Source organism: Stegostoma tigrinum, unplaced genomic scaffold (genome assembly GCF_030684315.1).
Source record: "Stegostoma tigrinum isolate sSteTig4 unplaced genomic scaffold, sSteTig4.hap1 scaffold_89, whole genome shotgun sequence".
Taxonomy (NCBI): domain Eukaryota; kingdom Metazoa; phylum Chordata; class Chondrichthyes; order Orectolobiformes; family Stegostomatidae; genus Stegostoma; species Stegostoma tigrinum.
The window spans coordinates 686,708-695,671 of NW_026728814.1; positions in this window are offsets into that span (position 1 = coordinate 686,708).

Sequence of the window (8,964 nt, forward strand, 5' to 3'; positions counted from 1 at the left end):
TTGGAGGAAGGTATTGTGGAGATGTCAGTGGTAGGCTCTTTACAGAGAGAGCAGCGGGTGCCTGGAATGCACTGTTGGCGGCGGTATTCGAGTCAGATACATTCGGGACATTTAAGCGAGACCTGGGCAGGTGAATGGATGATCGTAAAATATAGTGTATGCAGGGTAGTTTGATCTTAGAGCAGAGTAATATTTCGGCACAACATTGACGGCCGAAGGACCTCTGCTGTCCTCTTCTATGTTATATGTGTTCAATTCACCTAACCCGCATACATTTAGGCCGTGGGAAGAAATTGAAGCACTCAGACGCGGACATGGTGAGAATGTGCAAACTCCATGCTGACATCAGCTGAAGCTAAAATCGAAGCTGGGTCCGTTTTGCTGAAAGGCCCCACAAATGCTTGGATCAGGCCCGGTAGGAAATTGATCCCCAGTCTCCCTCGTGAAAGGCGGGGATACTGACCACAATACTAATGAGGGCATCATGTGCAAATGCCCATTCAGCCCTTTACGTGTGCACCAAAAAAATATAATTGCGTAGGTGTCCAAATTCTATTTGTTTTGTTTAGCCCACAGTCATCAATACCATAGCATCACAAATTCACATCTGAATACTTCTTAATGTCATCAGGATGTCCACCTTAAGGACACTTGCAGGCAGTGGCTTCCAGATTCCAAACACCCACTGGCTGAAAGCATTTTTCTGCAAATTTACTCAAAACTTCCTTCGTCTTAAATTAAATCTATTGTCCCTGGTGCTCGATCCCTCCATCAAGCGGTAGCGATTACATGCGTTTGCCCAATAAAGATCATTCATTATTTTGTACATCTCCTCTGCTCTCGGGAAAATGACCACAGTCTGTTGGACTTCTCTTCATAACGGAAGCTCTTCTTGTGCAGACAATACCCTGGTGTATCTCTTCTGCACCGTTTCTGGTGCTATCACATCTCACAATAATGTGAATTTCAGAATTGCACACAATACTCTAGCTATAGCCAAATGAGCAAATACAATAAATGATCCAGAAAGCCACAGAAACTGGTCTTTTCTGATGAAGTCTATTTTGCTCATTATTGCTGTGGGTCCTTTTCCTGTCTGATGTTCCTATAATCATTGCTCTGTGTCAGTTAAAGATGCTACATGAGTCTTGAGTCACCATCCCAGTATCTAAATATTTCATCTGGTATAGAGTTCCTGGTGGTGAGACAGGCCATGTTCACTCAGCAACACTGACCACAACAAGACATAATGAACAATGTCAATGTGAAAATTGATGTTAGATTGTGCAGTGCCTCAGTGAAGTGGAAGGAGGGACGTAAAGGAGAGTTCGTGATTGTGGGAGGGAGAAAATTCTCTAAGTGGTGGGTTTGAATTCTGACACATCAAATGCAGATATGTGGGAGAGCCGGGGTTAGGAGATGATTGTCACCACCTCAAAGAATATTTTCACGTAAAAATGTTTAATACTTGCCGCATTTCTGTGACCCATGGCACAAGGATTAAAAAGAAATACAGCAAGCGCCCACTGCCATGACTCAGATTCGAACCGACGTTGCTGCGGCCACAACACAGAGTACTAACCACTATACGATCACGGCACCACATGAGTTCGCTGGTGTGCAACAAGCAATAACTACAGTGGCAGAGGATATGTTAGGAACAGCACCAGATCCACAACAGGAATTCTTTCCATGCAGTGCACTGTAATGTGGATATTCACGGAGGACTGGAATCTGTAATTACGATGCTACCAGAGACTGTGGAGATTCCATCAATGAATATATTGAAGGCTGAGATTGATAGATTTCTTCTAAATATCAAAGACTCAGTGTATAGTGCCGGCTCTTGTTGAAATGTACCTTTCAATAGTAATCTAGTTTAACATCGGATACTTCATTAGCTCCCTCACACAAGGAAGTAGCCATTTCTGCATACGACCATATAATCCCAGTTCCCAGGCCCAGAACCGGGGAAACTCAGTGACCCAGCGCGAAGATATAACCAGAAATGGGGATGGCAATGAGCCTGCAGACATACACTGTGATATTAGATGACGGGATAGTCTGCGCATTATGAGCCAAGACAATGTGACAAAATCGAGACAGAGCCATGGGGATGATGTGCAGAAATATGAGAGATACAATGGTGAATCAGACAGTGACCAGGGGGATACAGATAGAAATGACGCAATCGATAAGCACTCGGTCCTTCTGTGACGATATTGATGTGCGTGAAATGCTGAGTCTGTGAGTTCCAACCTCACCTGGAGCAGCTTCTATTGACATGGAGCAGGGATGATTGCGACCTCAAGCCATATGAAAAGATACACAGCAGTTTTAATCTGAGGTAAAATAGTTTTTGGAAGCTCAGTTATTTGTGTATTGAGTGAGGATTTGTCCATGAAAATGCCACAATTATAATGAAAAATGCTGCTAATATTCAACTCGTCAATTGAGAAATCTGTGCTGGGAGAAATAGAGGTAACGTTTTTCCTCTCTTACTTTTGTCATATGGCTGACCCTGCACTGGGTTGAATTGTGGCTTTTTTTGCTCATTTCATATGATTCAATTTCATGCAAACATGCACAGGTCACTAAAGTCATCTAAACTTCCGAAAAATATCGGTAATATATGATGTTGTGAATAGGCTCGAGTTTACCTCAGGTTATGGAGGAAAAGCAGGAAAGCGGAGTTGACATTTATCAGATCAGCAGCGATCTCAGTGACTGGCTGAGCAGACTCGATCGGGTGAATTGTAGCTTCCTGACGACAAATCATCATGTTTTTACAGCACAGAAAGGGGCTCAAAATCCCAGTTTCCAGCCTTTGCCCGTAGCCTTGTGTGCTACGAGGCGATGGACCGGCCATTTCAGATGTTCACGTTCCCTTGGGGAACTGGACCACATGTTCACCCTCAGAAAGTAACACTCTGACACATTTCCCAGAAGGTGACAAAGGCGTCAGCAGAGACCAACCCCCAGAAAGTAGAGTTTCAAACATTTGGGTTCTACAGTCCCATTTCACACTTCAAAACCAGAATCTGATTACAGCAAAGAAATAAAGCATTCGGCCGCTCCCCTCTCCGTGTTTGTCCCCCATTGTTTCCTTGTCAACCTGCAGTTTATAATACCTCACCTCATCTCACCGCTGGCCTGTGGAAGAAATGACATTGGCATAATTTCAGACAATATTGAAAGTCCTCTTTTAGATGTTGGATGCCGCAGTTGTACAAACATTCTCATCTCCCCCAGTTAGAAGTAACCTCATGACCGGTGCTTTACAAGACCATTGCTTTCAATACTGCGCTACAGAGCGAAGACTGTGCCCTGTAAGGTAGGGTTTCATGCATTAGAAACTGAAATGTAATAGATGGCAGGATGGTCTATGCAGTACTAACCAAGACAATGCGACAACTCCGTGATGGAGCTGAGAGGATCATGCACAGAAGAATGAGAGACACAATGCTGAATCAGGCAGCGACCAGGGCGATAGAGATATAAGTCTATAGATCACAGTCTGCTGATTAGGATTCAGTGCCTTCACTGCCACGGGGTGTGAACATCTGAAATGGTCGGTCCATGTCGTGTTCGTGGTTAATATTTGCAATGATAACTCAGAAATATTGACTGACCTTTAGAAGCAGAATTATGTCATAGACCAGGTGGTATCACTTCAATAGAAATCCCAGATCTACATCAGCATTGTCAGCTGTAATTGCCTGACGTGCAATTTCTTTAAGACAAGAACAGGGGAGGGCAGGAAAAGTGAAGGACAACGGTGGTTTGTGAGAGATGACAGTGGGCCTCATGGAGCCAGGCTTAGTGTGGGTGCTGAAGACTGTTTCTTTTCTCCTGTTTACCCTGGCATACATATCACTCTGAAGTAACCAAAGTGTGTCAGGATGGCCGAGTGGTCTAAGGAGCCAGTCTCAAGGAATAGAGTCCTCCCACTAAAAAGCTGGGTGTTCTGGTCTCTGACTGGAGGTGTGGGTTCGAATCCCATTTCTGACAACGACAGCCCCTTTTGCACATCTCACCTCGGCTCAGTGCCCTGATGGGGTCTGCCTCTTCCTAAGCAAATTTTACTCCAGTCAGTTTTGCAGCCTGATATTAACATCATACAATTTTGGAAGGAGGGAAGGAGTGAGGGATGGTTCCGGTGTGAGGGAGCGAGGGATGGGGAGGGGGTAAGGTACAGAGCGAAGGGCAGGGTGGGAGTGAGGGATGGACAGGGAAGGAGTGAGAGAGACGGAGAATGGGCAGGAGGGAGAAAGGGAGTGAGGGGCTGGGAGGGATTGAGGGATAGGGAGTGAATGAGGGATGTGTAGGAACCGAGGGACAGGAAGGGAGCAAGGGACACGGAGCGAGAGACAGGGACGAAGCAAAGGATATGGGAGGGAGAGGGATGGGCACAAAGAGGGAAAAGGGAATGAGCAAGGGGCAGGGAAGGGTACAGGGAGGGACAGGAAGAGGGAGCAAAAGGGATGGAGCGAGGGATGGGGATGGAAAAGAAGGAGAAGGGATAGGGAGGGAGCAAAGAACAAGGAGGGAGGGAAAGGGAGGTTGTGAGGGAAAGGGTGGGAGTGAAGGGTGAGGGGGCCAAGGAGGGACTGAAGGCCAGGGAGGTAGACAGGGTTCTATGGACAGGAAGGGAGCGAGAGTCAGGGAAAGAGTGAGGAACAGGGGGGAGAGCACTTCAGGGACAGGGAGGGACAGGAAAGGGAGCAAAGACCAGGGATAGAGTGAGGGACAGGAATTGGAAGGGGCAGGTAAGGAGCGAGGGAAAGGGACAGGGGAGAGACAGGGTGTGAGCGAGGCAGCAAGGGGTGGGTAGGGAGTGAGGGACTGGGAGGGATTGAGGGAGGGACAGATGAGGGGTGAAGGAGAGAGGGATGTGAAGTGAGGAAGCAAGGGTTGAGGAGTGAGGTGCAGAGAGCAAGGGACAGAGTTGGAGGGAGTGTGGGAGGGATGTGGAGTAGGGTGGGAGGGAGCGAGGGAAGCTGAGGAAGCCAGGCAGAGGGAGGGTGCAAGGAAGCGAGGGATGGGGAGCGAGTGAGGGACAGGGGCTGGGACAGACAAGGATGGGGAGGGACAGGCAGGAAGCGAAGAACAGGTTGGAAGTGACAGGGAGGGTGTGAGGAACAGTTAGGGAGGGAGAGGTAGGGAGCGATGGACGGAGAGGTAGGAAGTGTTGGACAGTCAAGGAGGAAGCGAGGAAAAGGGAAGGATTGAGGGACAGGGAGGGAGCGAGGGACAGGAACTGGGAGTTGGGCAGGGAGGGACAGGGAGGGAGCAAGGGTCAGGGACAAGGAGGGACAGAGCGGTAGCGAAGGAAAGGGATAAGGGAGAGACAGGGAGGGACAGGGATGGAGTGAGGAAGTGAGGGAAAAGGAGTGTGTGAGAGACCAGGACAGAGCAATGGGGAGGGATTGAGGGACAGGAAGAGGTTGAGGGAGGGACAGATGGGGAGGGAGGGAGGAGGGAAATAGGGACGGGGAGGCAGAGGCGGGGAGTGAGGGAGAAATGGGGAGTAGAGTTGGAGGGAGCGAGGGACGCTGAGGGAGCGAGGCAGACTGAGGGAGTGAAGAAGCGAGGGATGGAAAGGGAGCTGGGGACAGGGACAGGGATGGACAAGGAGCGGGAGGGACAGGGAGGAAGCAAAGAGCAGGTAAGAATGGACAGGGAGGGTGTGAGAGACAGGTAGGGAGGAAGAGTGAGGGATCGAGGGATGGGGAGGTAGGCAGGGTTGGACGGACAGGGAGTGAGTGAGAGACAGGGGATGCGAGGGACAGGGAGGGATCGAGGGTCTGGTGTAGGGAAGGACAGAGGCTGAGCAAGGGAAATGGACGGAGAGAGGCAGGGGGGGACAGGGATGGAGTGAGGCAGCGAGGGATGGGGAGGAAGCAAGGGACTGGGAGAGAGCGAGTGACTAAAAAAGAGCGATGGGGAGGGAGGGAGGGACAGGGAGAGATTGAGGGAGGGACGGATGTGGAGCGAGGGAGGACAGAACGAGGGACACGGAGGGAAGGACAGGGATTGAGGGAGCAAGGGACAGGGAGCGAGGGAAGGATAAGGAGGGAGTGAGGGAGGGAGGAAGCAAGCAACAGCAAGGGTGCAAGGGAGGGAGGGATGAGGAGGGAGTGAGATACAGAGCGAAGGACAGGGACGAAGCAAGGGATGGGGAGGTAGGGAGTGACGGAGGAATGCAGAGGAGAACAGGAGGGATGATGGTATCGAGGGACGGCGAGGGAGCGAGGGACAGGGAGGGTGTGAGGGAGCGAGGGACAGGGAGGGTGCGAGGGAGAGGGATGGCGACAGGGAGGAGGGAGCGAGTGACATGGACTGGGAGGGACAGGGAACAAGGGACGTGGTGGGAGTGATGGACAGGGAGGGGGCGAGGGACAGTGAGATAGCGAGGGACTGGGAGTGAGCGAGGGATGCCGTGCGAGCGAGGAATGTACAGGAACGGAGGGACAGAGAGGGAGCGAGGGAAAGGGGACAGGGAATAGACAGCGAGGGAACAAGGCAGCAACCAATAGGAGGGAGCGAGGCACGAGAAGAGCGCAATGGAGTGAGGGGCAGAGAGGGAGAGAGTGTGGCAGGAAGGGATGGGGATGCAGCAATGGATAGAGAGGGAGTGAGGGACCAGAAGGGAGTGACAGGGAGGGGTTGACGGATGGGGAGGATTGAGGGAGGGGGGAGGGAACGAGTTACAGATAGGGAGAGATGGAGAGTGAGGAAGTAACAGATGGGGAATGAGGGACAGAAAGTGAGGGACAGGGAAGGACGAAGTGAGGGTGGAATGGAGCGTAGGGCAGCATGGAGGGAGGGAGTGAGGGACAGCATTGTAGCAAGGGTCAGGGAGGGAGTAACGGATGGGGAGGGAGTGAGTGACAGGGAGTAGGGCAAGAGGGAGGAAGGGAGCGAGGGGCAGGAGGGTGTGAGGGAGTGAGGGACGGAACGAGGGACAAGGAGGCAGTGAGGGACGTGGAGAAAGCTACGTGATGGGATCAAGGGACAGGGAACGAGGGACTGGAAGGAGCGAGGGGCCAGGAGGGAGCGATGGACAGAGAGCAAGGGATGGGTCTGGGGGATGGGGTGGGAGCAAGGGATGGCGACCAAGCAATGGTGAGAGAGAGCGTTGGACTGAGTGACAGTGATTGGGGGAGCGAGCAAGCGACTGGGAGGTAGGGAGGAATTGACAGGCTGGGAGGGAGATAGAGAACAACAGGGAGGGAGTGACAGGGAGGGTGTTTGGGAGAGACAGAGTGGCAGGGGCACGGGCTTGGGTACAGGGCCCAGGGAGCCAGGGACAGGGCTGGGGGACAGGGGAACAGGGGACTGGAGCCATGGGGTTACAGAGATAAGTGAGGGACTTGAAGGGAGAGAAGAGGAAAATGAGGAGGGGCAGAGTGAGAGAGAGAGAGAAAACGGGTCAGCGATAGAGGGGTAGAGACAATGAAACAGAGGCAGAGTGAGAGGTGAGAGCGAGGTGGGAGGAGAGAGACAAAGGCTACAGAGGGGAATAGGGAGAAAGGTAGAGACGGGGAGGGGGACAGAGAGAGAGGGAAAGAGTGTGACAGGGGATTAGGGAGAGGTGGCGTCAGAGAGAAAAAAACAGTGTGGGAGATGTGGTTCACACAGGCAGAGGGTGAGAGAAGGGGTTGAGGACATTTGAGGAGGAGGGAGAGAGAGACATGACGCAGGAAGAGAGGGAGGGAGTGGTTTGGAGAAGTTGGGTGGAAAGAGAGAAGGAAGGGAATGGAGAGAGGGATGGGGAGCACAGAGAAATGTGAGTCAGAGAGGGAGAGAGCGAGCAAGGAGGGATAGGAGAAAGCAAAAAACACAGAGATACTAGAGGTGGATTCAAGGACAGAGAGACTTAAACGCAACTCCTGAGCTCAGTCTCGAAAACCTCCCATTCCCTTGGGGCCGAGTTTGTCTCTCTCCAGCTGAGCTTCTTCAACACAAAGACAAACAGCAATATGGTTTGCTGTGCTGCTAGGCACTTTTTAATGAACGTTAATTACATATTGAACTTATGGAGACAGTCAGTGGAATGATGCCTTTTCTCTTTGGCCTGTGAGTTGACAGAAAATTTGACATGTTTCCCTGTGACCCCCTGTGCGGTAAGGTTGGATAAACCATCACTCCCCTCAGTCTGTTACCATAGCGACAAGCTGCTTCATTGCTAAAACATTGAACTGAAATGAGAAAATCCTGGATGGATTGATTAATGAGTGAATTTGATTGATTGATGAATTTGGGTCAAGGGATATTTCAGCACATTCTTCAGCTGCTGCCTGAACTTAGTCTGGGTCACGGCATAAATCACGGTGTTTGTGCAGCAACTGAGGAGCTGCAGCATGAAGCCCAATTCTCGCACAAAGGGATGTAGATACACAGAGTAGTACCCAAGCCAAAACATCCTGTCCCATACAGAATACAACATTAACATTGACCATAAAAGGATGAAATTGGCCGAGATCACAAACAGTAAAATGACAGATTTTTTTCGATTTCTCATTTCTGTGTCACACTGACCGTCCCCATCGGTGTGAGCCCGGAGTCTCCTGCGGGCTCTGCTGGTCACTAAAATGTGTCTGACGGTGAAAACATTGAGCAACAGAATCAGGAGAAATGGGAGAGTCGGGGTTTTAATGTGGTAGAGGAACTCGATTGTGACCCAGACACGAGAGTCATAAAAGCCGATTGTTCCATAACAAAACCAGGGGTTGTTCTCCAGCCAATAGTGAGTTCTGAGCATAAAATACCAGAAAATGTTCTTTAAACAGCTCAGCACAGTCACTGTTCCCACAGCCACAGCCGCCGTTTTCTCACTGCAATATTTACTTTTCAGCTTCTGGCAACAAATGGCCACAAATCAATCAAAGGTGAAAGCGACGGTGAACCAGACAGAACAGTCAGTGGCTGCAGAAAGCAGGACGGCGTGGATATTACATA